This window comes from Sapajus apella, unplaced genomic scaffold (genome assembly GCF_009761245.1).
Source record: "Sapajus apella isolate SASKATOON/1434 unplaced genomic scaffold, GSC_monkey_1.0 scaffold5, whole genome shotgun sequence".
Taxonomy (NCBI): Eukaryota; Metazoa; Chordata; class Mammalia; order Primates; family Cebidae; genus Sapajus; species Sapajus apella.
Window position 1 is genome coordinate 1 of NW_022436945.1, and position 13,415 is coordinate 13,415.

Here is a 13,415-nt window from a genome sequence, read left to right on the forward strand (position 1 = left end):
CATACATCCTACATCTTTAAGGGAAGTTTCCTTTTTGTACTATGGCAGTGTACCTTGGTGCCTGATTTCTATCTACCTTGGGAGATTTTAGAGCTCTGGTACAGTGAGCTGGAATTTTGATAGACTCAGTAATGGTATCTGAAGCATGATCTATATTTTGGCAACTGAAATACCTTGTCTTTTCAATACCAAGTGGTAACCCATGTTGGGATCTTACTAGGGCCAGGTATGGTTTGGGGCTAAGAGCCATCCTGATGGTACCTCCTCAGGGTCCCGCTGAGTTGCCCAGCATCCAGTGAGCAGCTCTGCACTGACTGTGGCTTCTCAGGTTGTATCCTGAATGTTGTCATTTTTCCAGGCTGCTTCATCTATGCAGGATAATTCCACAGCCTGGGCCAGGAATCTGCTTACCCCCATCCAGAGACTGAGTCCACTGTAAGGATAACTCACTGCAAGCTGCCGGTGCTGTGGGGCCTGTACCCAACCCGCCCTCTGACCTTCAGCTTCATTTGGACTGGAAATGCCCATGTGTGGTGAGAACTAAAAACCGAACCCTTCCTTTATGACTGGACAGGTAACAGTTGCCGAAATTGCATCACAGCACTCCAGTCTGGCAACAGAGCAAGACTCCCTCTCAAAACAATGTTCTGTTCTGGTGTCTTTTAGGGCTTGTTTCAGGATTTAGAGCTGTTATTGCAGTTCAATGTACCTGGCTTGATAGTGATAAATTCTCTCAGCATTTGTTTGTCTGAAAAGGACTTTATCTTCCATTTATGAAGCTAAGTTTTGCTGGATACAGAATTCTTTATAATAGTTTTAAGGATGCTGAAGATGGAACCCCAGCCCCTTCTAACTTGGAGGGTTTCTGCTGAGAAATCTGCCGTTAAGCTGGTAGGTGTTCCTTTATAGGTTATCTCATGCTTTTGCCTCATAGCTCTTAAGATTATTTCATCTTGACTTCAGATAGCCTGATGACTATGTGCCTAGGTGTAATGTTTCTGTGACGAATTTCCTGGGTATTTTTTGAGCTGCTGGCATTTGGACGTCTAGATCTGTAGCAAGGCCTGTGGAGTTTTCCTCGATTGCTTCCTCCTAAGTTTTCCAAACAGATTTCTTCAGGAACACCAATTATTCTTAGGTTGGTTGTGTAACATAATCCGAGACTTATTGCAGCCTTTTTTGTGTTCTTCTTTGTCATATTGGGTTAGTTCAAAAGCCTTGACTTCAAGCTCTGAAGTTCTTTCTTCTACTTGTTCAATTCTATTGTTGAAAACTTCTAGTGTCATTTGCATTTAAGAGTGTCTTTCATTTCCAGAAGTTTTGGTTACTCTGTTTCTCCAGAGATTTTTTTGTCCAGATTCTGTGTTTTTTTTTTTTTTTTTAATTCTAAGTTCTTACGTTTCTCCAATGCCTTATTGAGTAGCTTAATCTACCTCCTGATTTTTTTCTGACAAATCAGATTTTTTCCTGGTTGGATCTACTACTGATGAGCTAGTAAGATCTTTTGGGGGTGTTAAAGAAATGTGCTTTGTCATATTACCAGAACTGCTTTTCTGCTTCCTTCTCATTTGGATAGACTATGTTAGAGGGAAGAACCTGGGGCTCAAGGCTGCTGCTCAGATTATTTTGTCCCATGGGGTGCTCCTTTGATGTGGTGCTCTCCCCTTTCCCCTAGGGGTGGGGCTTCCAGAGCTGAAGTGCAGTGATTGTTACTGCTCTCCTGGGTCTAGCCACCCAGCAGAGCTACCAGGCTCTGGGCTGGTACTAAAGAGTGTCTGCAAAGAGCCCTGTGATGTGATCTGTCTTCAGGTCTCTCAACCATGGATACCAGAACCTGCTCCAGTGGAGGAAGCAGGGGAGTGAGGTGGACTCTGTGGGAGTTCTTGGTGGAAGTTTTGTTTAGTGTGCTGGTTTTCTCAAATGCTGGTTATGCTAACAGTGAAGTTGTCATGTGGACAGACTCAGAACCTCAGGTTAGCCAGGATGTTACAGGTGGTGAAATGAGCGGTTTTGTCCTTTCTTGGAGTAGGATTGTTCTGAGTGGCTGTAATGGTTTGAGTTGGTTGTCCTCCAACCAGGAAGTGGCACTTTCAAGAGAGCATTAGCTATGGAAGTGTAGGGGGAATACAAGCTTGACCTATGGCTGCCTGGATAAGTATTTGGGTTTCTCAGGTGATGGGCAGGGCCATAGAGCTCCCAGGAGCATTTGTCTTAAGCTATCAGGGCAGGTAGAGAAAGACCATTAGGGGAGTGCAGGGTTAGACACGTCTGAGCTCAGACTCTCCTTGGGCAGGACTTGCTGTGGCTGCTGTGGAGAATGGAGTGTGGTTCTCAGGCTGATAGAGTTGTGTTCACAGGGGGATTATGGTGCCTCTGCTGGGTCATACAGGTCACCAAGGAAATGGGGGAAATCTGGCAGTGACAAGCCTCACCCCCCCACCCTATGCAGCCAGCACCTCCAGTCTCTCCCACTATCCCCTACCAACAGCACCAAATTTATATCTAGGCCTCCAGGGTTGCAGGGCTGAGATCTTGCCAAAGTCTATAAGCCTCCCCACTGAGAAGCAGGGCTTTCAGGTCCCACCCCTCCTTGCCTTCCCAGGTACAGCAGCCCTAGCCTTCTGTGTCTGTTTTGTTACAAGTAATGAGACAGGCATGAGCAGAGCAGGAGAGGCCTCTCCCACCCAGTAGGAATGTCAGGTGATGGTTTGGCAATGATCATCACATTACCACTCTGAATGTGATAAATTGGCAGGAGGTGCCAGGGAGAGGCCATTTTCTGATGGTCCACACCTGTTGCACTTTAAAGAGTTAATTGAATGCGGGTGCCAGGGAGAAGCAACTTCTCTGGCACATGCATTAAGAGACAAAACAGTGGATTATGACCTGGGTGTCAGTTTCATGACTTCGTCAAAGGTCATACTGAGGTCTGGAGGAAGTGGGTGGATGAGCAGAAAGAATATTCAGGGGGCTGTAGGCAGATGAAAGATGATTTTATTCAGCAGCAGCTCTCATCAACAGCTTTCTCACAGTGGCTCTTGTACACAGCTTAAACTAGCTCTCTCATGAGGAACTTTTCTTACACTGTCCACCTTTATCTCACTGTCTGCTCTAGCTCTGAGGCTCATGCTGTCCCCACACCTGCAGCTGCATGGTCGGCTCTCCCTTGCCTTTAAGGTCAGCAGCTTAACTCTTCCTCTCTCTGTGGGCATGAGCAAACCAAGCTCTGTCCATGCTCCGTCCTGTCTGTCTGCAAGATGGACTGGGTTATTTCTGTTTCTTGGGGTGCCAGTGCTCCCGCCATGTCAAGCCATGTTGAGCCCAGCCCCCAAGAGCTCCTGGACAGCATCAGCATGACAGTTACACCTTTTACAGACAATAGTGACTTAGAGCCAAGTATGAACTTAAACAGGTTATATGACAAGTGGATGTATGCACTTGTGCACCAAGCTCACTGAATTGTACAGGCCTGGATATCCACCTCGGCCTACTCCTTGACCAAAGCACAGCCATTACCTTATGTGGCAGTACACCACTGGAAAAGGGAAGAAAGCCTCAAGAGAGAATTTGTACATCTTCTGAAACACACTGTGCATGCTTACCTCTCAAGGGTAAGGAGGGTCCTGTGCATGTGGACAGCCCACCCTAAGGGAAGAATCACAGGGAAGGGGCCAGCATATAAAGTCCTAGGATCAAAGTTAAACATAGCCCTTGACCCTCACATGCTCACTTGGGTCCTTTCCAAATGAACTTTCCTTTCTCTCCTGCTCTAAAGCCTTTTTAACTAAACTTCCATTTGGTTTTGAAAATTTCCTCAGTCTTTCTGCCTACACCCCTCAACTGAATTCCTTATTCTAAGCGTGCCAGAATTGAGACTGCTGCAGACCCATGCAGATTCACCACTGGTAGCTTAAATACCTTCCATAGGTAACAGTACCTGTACTTGCTGTTTGCCATTCACCACCCCGATTCTGCCCAGGGAAGTTGCTCAAAGTTACCATAGAGTTCAGCTGGAAGTCTCCTTTTCCCTGTGATCCTTCCCCAATTCCACTGGCACCCCTCCCCAAGGCACCCTGTGAGATAGTCAGAAATGGCTTCCCTGGGAGCAAGGAGTGCCCACAGGCCTCTTCCCGCTGATTCCTCTACTTTTATATTTTGTTCGGCTCTCTCATTTCAGCTCCAAGTAATGTTAAATCTTTCTCCCGTGATCTGGATTTTCTGGTTCTTCAGTGAGGTTGTGTGTTTGAAGATGGACTTTCCCTCCTCTCACACTTGAGGCACTGTTTTTCAGCTGTCTCATGGAGTTTGCAGTGGCAAGCCACTTCTTTCAAAGGGTCTAAATTATTTTGGTTTTCCTGGTGGTTCCTGCAGTAGTTCTAACAAAAGTTCATGATGTGGGTCTCCACACAGTTTTTTAAAATAAGATTTCATATGCATCATAGGCATTTTTAACTATTTTCTGTCACTTGTGCTTGTGTATACTGTTGTACTGCAGAGAACTCATGTTCAAGAATGAAGTAGAGCACCAAAAGCAGTTGTTTAATTACTCCAATAAATCAGGCAACCCAGATAACCATTTAGGGAAGAATTAAAAGATACACATTTTGTTTTTACTTTTCTATAAGTCATTGGGGTAAAGGTGATCATTGGTTACAGAAGTACTTTAGTTGTGATTTGAGATGATGGTACACCCATCACCTGAGCAGTATACACTGCACCATATTTGTAGTCTTTTATCTATTGTCCCACTTCCAGTCTTTCCCGAAAGTCCATTGTATCATTCTTATGCCTTTGCATCATCATTGCTTAGATCCACACACTGTTCTGTTCATTGAAGTGGGAGCCACAAGTTAGGATCTTCAAATGTTCAGGATTGAAACTTCACAATTGAAGACACTATCATTAGAAACATTGCTTTAGGAGGCTGTTTGTTTTGCATCATCAAAAAAATCTTGCATTTGTCATTGGCAGGCAGTTACCTCTCAGATGACTGGGAGGCTTCCCTCAGTCGAAGGATTCTCCTCCAGGATCATACCCTGCTAAACCCACAGCTATTGAAAAACTGCAAATATCAACTTGATACATAGAAAAGCTTTAAATAAAAAGTGTGACTGACTGGCTTTCAGTGTGCAGGTTAGGATGTGGAATCCAAGGATAGAATGAAAATCTTTCATGTGTTTAAAAGCCTGTGATCTTAGAGGTACAAGTACATGGGAAAGACTAAGTTTAGACTATGTATTAACCGCTGTAGAGCCTGGACTTTAAGTTCAGGAAACTCGGGATTAAGGGGTAACCGGCAGTGGTGTCCGGGGAGGGAGCAAGAATTTACACACTGCTGTGAAAAGAATCTCAATCCTGTGCACTGCACAGGATTTCTGATTTCCCTTTGTATTTGTTTGTGTTACAAGGAATGGGGAGGCAGCTTGTTCCTGATATATGTGTAACTAGATTACCTACCTGTTGTAGAGCTTGAATTTATAAAATGTTACCAAGAACACTCTATTAGATGGACCTGCAGCCTTGCAGCGTGTCCCTTGGGTGAAGAAATGGGTATGTGCAGACCTATCTTGGAGTCCTCCCTGTAGTCTGAGGGACACTCTTCAATGGCCTTGTGTTTGTCCATCCCTAGAACTATGTGCTTGGCATAATCTGTCTGGGATACCACTGTGCTGGGACTTGACAGTTTGAGGATGAACATTGTCTGTTTCTTCTTCACAGCTCCTTAGTCACCACTAGCCTTTGATAATGGGCACTCCCAGGCATCTCTGAGCCACAGTGAGTTTCTCTGGCTTTGACCCCACATGATGTGATGTGACATATACTGGCCGTGTGTGGTTATTTATAGATGTGTCCTCCATCAGGAAGTTCCACCTTAAAGCCTTGTTCAGCTGTGAATCTATGAATAGTTGGGGATAAGTTGGATGTTGTTCTGAGACCTTGACAATCAACATGAATGAGGCTGTGTCTGCTCCTACCCTGAGCTTTGTTTCAAATCTCAAAATGTTCTAAGGGAATGCACTCTCCTGCAAAAATCTGCAAAGAGGCATTTTTTGTCTCAAAGAATTTAAAGTTTGTTAGTAGAAAGAGAAATCAAGAGGCATTTGCCTGTGGTAGTATTGGTGGGACGTTTTAAATGATGAAAGCCTGTATACCCCTTATGTACTTTTTGTGCAAGGTTTGACAAGTTTTTTTCTTTTTAGGTATTACCACAAATAATATTAGAATGTAGATTAAGGGAACAAAGCTTAGAGTCATATTAACTGCAATTAGACTATAACTTGAATTAGAGACTATATGGCCACAACTTTTCTTCCTAATATAATTAATTGGGCATTTTGATACTGCTCAATCACAGTAATGAAAGAATAGTAGAGAGGTGTTACTTGAACTATGAAATGTAACTTGTGTATCTAAGTTTGAATTCCCTGAATTTAGAATCTGAGCCCTATGCTTGGGGATATAATACTCTGGAAGTGGCACCAGGAAACCAGAAGCATGGAGCAGTCAAAGATGGGGCAGGGAAAGCAGCTGGGGATGGGCAGAGCATTGAGCAAGTCACTTCTAGGCTGTGTGTGGCTGAGTCCCACTGTGAATACTTATGGGAAATGTTTCAAAATCACCTTAGAACATGTTTTTAGCTCAGAGAAGTTTATTACCCACCTCCTGAAGCCTGTTTCTGTCAATTCATCAGACTCATTCTCCATCCAGCTTTGTTCCCTTGCTGGTGAGGAATTGTGATCCCTTGGAGGAGGAGAGGAATTCGGGCTTTTGGTGTTTGATTGTTTTTGTGCTGGTTTCTTCCCATCTTCGTGGATTTATCTACCTGTGGTCATTGTAGTTGGTGACTTTTGGATGGAGTCTGTGAGTGGGCATCCTTTTTGTTGATGTTGAAGCTATTTCTTTGTTTTTCAGTTGTCCTTCTAACAGGTCCCTCTGCTTCAGGACTGCTGGAGTTTCACTCCAGACCCTGCTTGCCTGGGGATCACCCATGGGGGCAGCAGAACAGTAAGGGTTGCTGCCGGTTTCTTCTTCTGTAATTTTCGTCCCAGAAGGATAATCCCAGATGTCAGCCTGAGCTCTCCTATATGAGGTGTCTCTTTGGATACATGGGGGTTGGGTAGCCGCTTTAGAATGTGATTCCTAGGAGACAGTGTATTTTGGGGTCCACTCAAACTCTGACCAACCCACTGGTAGAGGTTATTCTGCTCTCTGAAAAGCTGAGTTGTCCGTTAGTGCCTGAGGCTGAACTGTGCCCCTCGAATTTAGGGAAAGCTCTAGGACTGTAACCAAGTGATCACAGGAAAGGGTCTTGTTGAGGTCAGACTGCATGTGTTGTGCTGTCCTCCCCAGCTATGCTGGAAACATGGGGTTGGCAGATGTTGCTCCAGAGTCTCTGCCACACCTTTCTACTTGCCAGAAGATTCCCAATGCTCCTGGAGTCTCATCTTCACCTAGAAGGGACAGCATCAGTCCTACTGCAGTAGTCATTTCCAACAAGTTCCATAGCTGAGAGCTGTGAAATATCCATTGTCTTGTGATGGCCTTGACCTTCAGCCCTGTGGATTCTAATGAAAGATGCCCTGGGACGTGATGTCTTTGAAACAGACAAGCCTAGTTCAGAGGGAAGAATGCAATTTGTTTGATATCATGGTCCTGCTGCATTCACTGCAAAGCCGGCTATTTTAGATATGAATGCCCAAACAAGGTGAGGGATTCCAAGGCCACTTTGCTTTCACCTTGGCAGGTTTCTGTGGGTTTTATATGATCCTCAGCCTGCAAACCCCTCATGGTCATAGGCAGGACATCCTTTACCTTGTCTTCATGATACTTTTGGTCCCTGTGTCACAAGTGGGCCCTTCCCATCAGGTATTTGAGGTGACCCATGTGAAGTTGTTGTACTCCAAGTGTTGTAAAAGGCACTTGGGTTTCACGCCAGGCATATCTGTAGGCCAATGTTCCTGAGCAATGTTTGAGCCTGGACTCTCACCTCAAGATTCATACATCTGGGGTATCTCATCTTTAGTCTGCAATATGCTATGGGATAGTCTGCTGGGATAGTCTTCAAGGTGGAACTTCCAGTGAGTTTTGACAGGCAGAACCTTCAGCTGGCAGCCTTCTTTGATCTGTTGATTTATTTCACTTTGTTTGCGGTTGCTCTGAGAATGAGAACACATAGGTGTTTGAACCAGATGTAACGGGAATGGAAGTGGCTCAGAGCCCAAATGCCTGAAGTGCTGACTACCCCTTAGCCCCTACTATGATGGGCCCCTTGGAATGGGGTATTAGATTGAAATGCAAACATTGTCTCTTTTGCTTATTGCATCTTTTCTCCAAATATAGAAGCAGTTGAAACACAAGCTGTTAGGAAAGCAGTACTTTGTATAACCCATGTTATAGCTCCTTTCTCTCCTGAACTGTGTCAAGATTCTCTGGTCTGCCACTGGGTTTCTCCCAGATGACTCAGTCAAAGCCTTCATGGAGCCCATCACACTGGAGGCTGCTACACGCTCCCTACCCCCAACAGAACATGTGAACACCAGCCAAGTGGTCGCTGTGGTGGTTGGTATGCTCTTTTAAAATAGGCACCGAGTGAGCCCTGTACCCAACCTACCCTCTGGATTCCAGTTTCATCAGGACTCAGCAATGGACTTGTGCATGAAGAGCTGAAAACCAAACCCTTCCTTTATGACTAGAAAAGGGACAGCTGCCTTGTTAGGAGGGCTGATCTACTGGCCCAATCCTTTTTGGAGATCCTGCTTGCCTGGATATTGAAGGCTAAGGAGTCCTTAGGCAATGTTTCCCTTCCTTCCTCTTAGACCACAGATGAAGACATCACTTCCCAGGCATCAGAGAGGCATGTTTTCTCATATGAATTATGCAACTTGTATCCCCATGGAACGGCTTCTCCTTCTGTCTCTTCCCCTTTGACTGTTCAGCAGGTCATGGACTTTCCTGTCTCACTTGTTCACCAGCAAGTAGTTCCTCATGGTGGAAGATTTAAATCCCCTGGAAGTTTCTCAAGTCAGTGGTAGGTGCAGAACCTGAAACTCACCAAGAGGAGGTGAAGGGCTAAATGCAGAACATTTGGTGCTGGAGGCTTCTGCCTTTCTCTTTTGGTGCCTTTGGTAACATTTAAATGTCCTAGAAAATCTAGAGACAGCGTTGATCATGGTGGCAATAGTACCATCTCCTCTGGGAAGAAAGGGCTCAGTTGCAACAAAGGGACAGGATTCTGAAACCATTCCCATCCCCTGGTAGGGAGTTCTGGGCTTCTAAGCCCCAGGGGGGATGCATGTGTGAACCAGGGTTCTCTTCTGTGATGTGGAAACAGCTGCTTTTGATTTCTAAGACCCTTTCACATTTCTGTCGTTTTTCTGTGAAATGCTTCAAAAATTCTGAAATGCAGATGACATGAGAACAAGGTAGAGAAAATTGACAGCTATCTGTGAGACAGCGCTTACTAGCGGGTACTTGGTGAGAAATGTCCTGTCTCTTTGGAGCTGTGCCGACCTACAGCTCATGAAAAGCAGAAGTCTTGTGCTCCACTGTGATGTGGGAGTCTCTAGGATGGAGAATTTGAGAGTGGACTGAGTTGTCAACATCAGTCCATTCATTTGACTGGACTGTGTCATTTTAAAAAATGTCTAGTTTTTATGTTCTGAATAATTTGTATATGGTTGGTGTATTTCTACTTTGGCTGGTGGTAAAATCCAGTATGAGAGTTATCTGAGCCCATAGAAAACTTTGAGGGAAGATATTTTGTTGTCTTAGTTTTCTTCATAGAAAATCTAAAACACCCTACTACATATTTTAACCTACCTCAAGGCATATGTGCATATATATTCAACACAATTTAAATGAGCACTGTCTATAGTATCACTTCTGAATCTCAATGCTGGGATGCTAAGGAGATATGTGGCCTTTTTTATTGTACTTTCTGGATTAGCGTTTCCAGATAAAGGACAGTTCTGAGGATTCCTACTTGAAATACAAGGCAAGCAATGTGACTTAGACTGAATTTCTCCTAAATATTCAAAGTGAAACAGGGTTTTTTGGATAGGTACCATTTTTCTAAGATGCTGTGATAAGTGAGCAATGAGTTAGAAACTTGCACTCTTTATTTTACTTTAGGTTCTGGGGTACATGTGCAGGTCATTCAGGGTTGTTGGATAGGTATGTACATAACCAGGTAGTTTGCTGCCTCTATTCCCCCTTTGACTATATCCGGCATTTCTCTCCATGTTATCCCTCCTCACCCCCTGCTGTCCCTCCCCTAGCCCACTCCAACTGCCCCCAGTGTGTGATGTTCCTCTCCCTGAGTCCCCTTGTTCTCATTGTTCAATACCCACCTATGAGAGAGAACATTCAGTATTTGGATTTCTGTTCTTGTCAGTTTGCTGAGAATGATGGTTTCCAGATTCATCCAAGTCCCTACAAAGGACACAAACTCATTGTTTTTTTATGGCGGCATAGTATTCCATGGTGTATATGTGCCACATTTTCTTTGTCCAATCCAACACTGATGGGCATTTGACTTGGTTCTAGGTCTTTGCTATTGTACACAGGGCTGCAATGAACATACATGTGCATGTGTCTTTATAGTACAACAATTTATAGTTCTTTGGGTATATACCCAGTAATGGGATTGTTGGGTCAAATGGAATTTCTATTTCTAGATCCTTGAGAAATTGCCACACTGTCTTAGACAATGGTTGAACTAATTTATACTCCCACCAACTGTGAAGAGTGTTCATATTTCTCCACATCCTCTCCGGCATCTATTGTCTCCAGATTTTTTAATGATTGCCATTCTAACTGGCGTGAGAGGATATCTCAATGTAGTTTTGATTTGCATTTCTCTAATGACCAGTGATGATCATTTTTTCATGTTTTTTGGCCTCATATGTCTCCTTTTGAAAAGTGTCTGTTCATATCCTTTGCCTACTTTTGAATGAGGTTGTTTTTTCCTTGTATATCTGGTTTAGTTCTTTGTAGATTCTGGATATTAGCCCTTTGACAGATGGGTAGACTACAAATTTTTTTCACATTCTATTTGTTGCTGGTTTGCTCTAATGATTTCGTTCGCTGTACAGAAGCTCTGAATTTAAATTATATCCCATTTGTCTACTTTGGCTTTTGTTGCCATTGCTTTTGGTGTTTTAGTCATGAAGTCCTTGCCTATGCCTATGTCCTGATTGGTTTTACCTAGGTTTTCTTCTAGGGTTTTTATGGTGATTCATGATTCAATTACCTCCCACCAGGACCCTCCCACAACACATGGGAATTCAAAATGAGATTTGGGTGGGGACATAGACAAACAGCATCAGCAGTGCACTTTAACCTCCCTCTCCCACTTGCTTTTCTGACGGTGATCTCCTAGATCATCCAGGATACCCTTTGTCTACCCTGAAGTCAGCTGGTGATCCACTTCAATTCCATGTGTCACCCTCATTTTCCCCTTGCCATGCAGTATACTGAGTTCATGGGTTCTAAGGATTAGGCTGTTAGAGGACCATTAATCTGCCTGCTTTATTGGTGTTTAATCTGGAAGTGGTCCCAGGAAACCCCAGAGGAGGAGAGTGGAGAAGGGGAGATGGGGTGGAGAGGACAGCCACTGGGTTGTTAGGATTGAGCTGGTCACACACAGCTGAGCAGGGCTCACTTGTGATGGCAACCTTTGAGCAGAATGAATAATACATTTCTCAGGAAGTCCCTCCTGGGAACAAGTCTGTTTTTACCCACCAATTCTATTTCCACTGTCCTTGAATTTTCTCCTAAGACCTCACTTCCCCTGTACTGCTGAGATGGTCCTCTGTGTGAAAGAAAGGGAGCCCAGTCATTCCAGAACAATGTCCAACAGACTGGGTCTCCCCATCAGAAAGAGAGGGTTGGACTCAGCACGTACTGAAGCCAGGAGCTCTCTCCTTCATCTTCCTGTGACAGGGACTTTCTCCCTCTCCTGGAATGAGATTCTTCTCACAGCCCTGTATCTCAGTCAGCCTTGTCCCTTGTCTGTCTCCTGCAATGTCTGTTTCTATTAAGTATAAGAATGTAAAAAAAAAAAAAAAAAAACCTGAGAATAAAAACAGCGGAACACACTTCATATTCAAAGGATCCATTTAAATCTCATGCCTTTTTCTTCCACAAAACTAGGTGGAAAGGTATGCTTAAAGAGCCAAAATTATTCTACCTCCCATGTCAAATCACAGCTCATGCACTGTTTTGGTAACTGATGTAGAAGACAGTTTCAAAACTTAGCCTTTGATTGGGATGTAATGCAGGATATAGGGTTAGATTCCCACTTGGGGGAATGTAGTATGTCTCACATAGGTTAAATAGCAATGAAAAGCTATGTCCTCTGGGGATAAACAGGATCTAAACTACCGGAACACTGAGTTTTGTTCAGGTGTACTTCTGTGTGTACTTGGGCTTCTAAGAACAGTCAGCATCCCATTTGAAACTGGTTAATGCATTTTTGGTGGGAAGAATTTTTTCCCCTCCTCCAACATGGTGTTTCTGCTCCCTTGAAATGGTAGTGACTCTGGCCAAAAGAACTCTGGCTCCCAACTCAAATGTGTAGGGTTGAATGAGAAGAAAGGATGAGCTTGTGTGCACCCACTCCCTTGGTTGCAGTCTCTGGTGGGAATAGCCCAGGTTCCCAGATTCTTCATACCAGGTGCTGCCTTCCCCATGGGAGCTGCTGGCTAAGGTCACTCGTTTTAACTGTGCTAACCTCAGTATGTGACTTTTGACTTCAATTACCTCATCCTACCCACACAGCCTACGTTGTCCTTTGACCCCTGTCTGACACAGCTATTCTGTGTGTGCATGATGGTAATTATTAAACAAGTATTTGCAGTGCTCTTGGTGAGGTTTCTCACCACCTAACTGCTCTGTGGAAAGTTTGCTCCATTTTACCCACAGGGTGGTTCCACTGGATGTGGATGGCATGGGCAGTAATGATTGAGGCTGGCTCACTGCAGTCTTTCCTCCCAGGATCCCACATCCAAGGCCTCAGTTTGTGGTGTTCAGGCTTCTCTGCCTTGGGCCCCTTTGCTGTGGTGAAGGGTAGAGGTGAGGGCTCAGTAATGTTCATACTATAGGACTGGCCATCTCAAGGCCCTCAGTGTTTTCGTCCTCTTCCCGATGACTTTAGGTTGAACACCAGACATGGCTGCTAGTGGTCTTTAGAGTCTGTCCTCTTAGTGGACCAGCTCTGATTTTCTTGTGTGGAATGCGCTGGTTGAAGGTCACAGGACTCCTTCATGTTTTCTGTGACACATATTTAAGGTCTGTAGAATCCTGGCCTCAGGATAGTCACACAGGTGACTGTGACAGGCATGGCAGGTCAGTTAATCCTTCATGGCTGGGCAGTTCCTCTTCTGATGCTTTCAGTAAAAGCTGATGAGATCCAC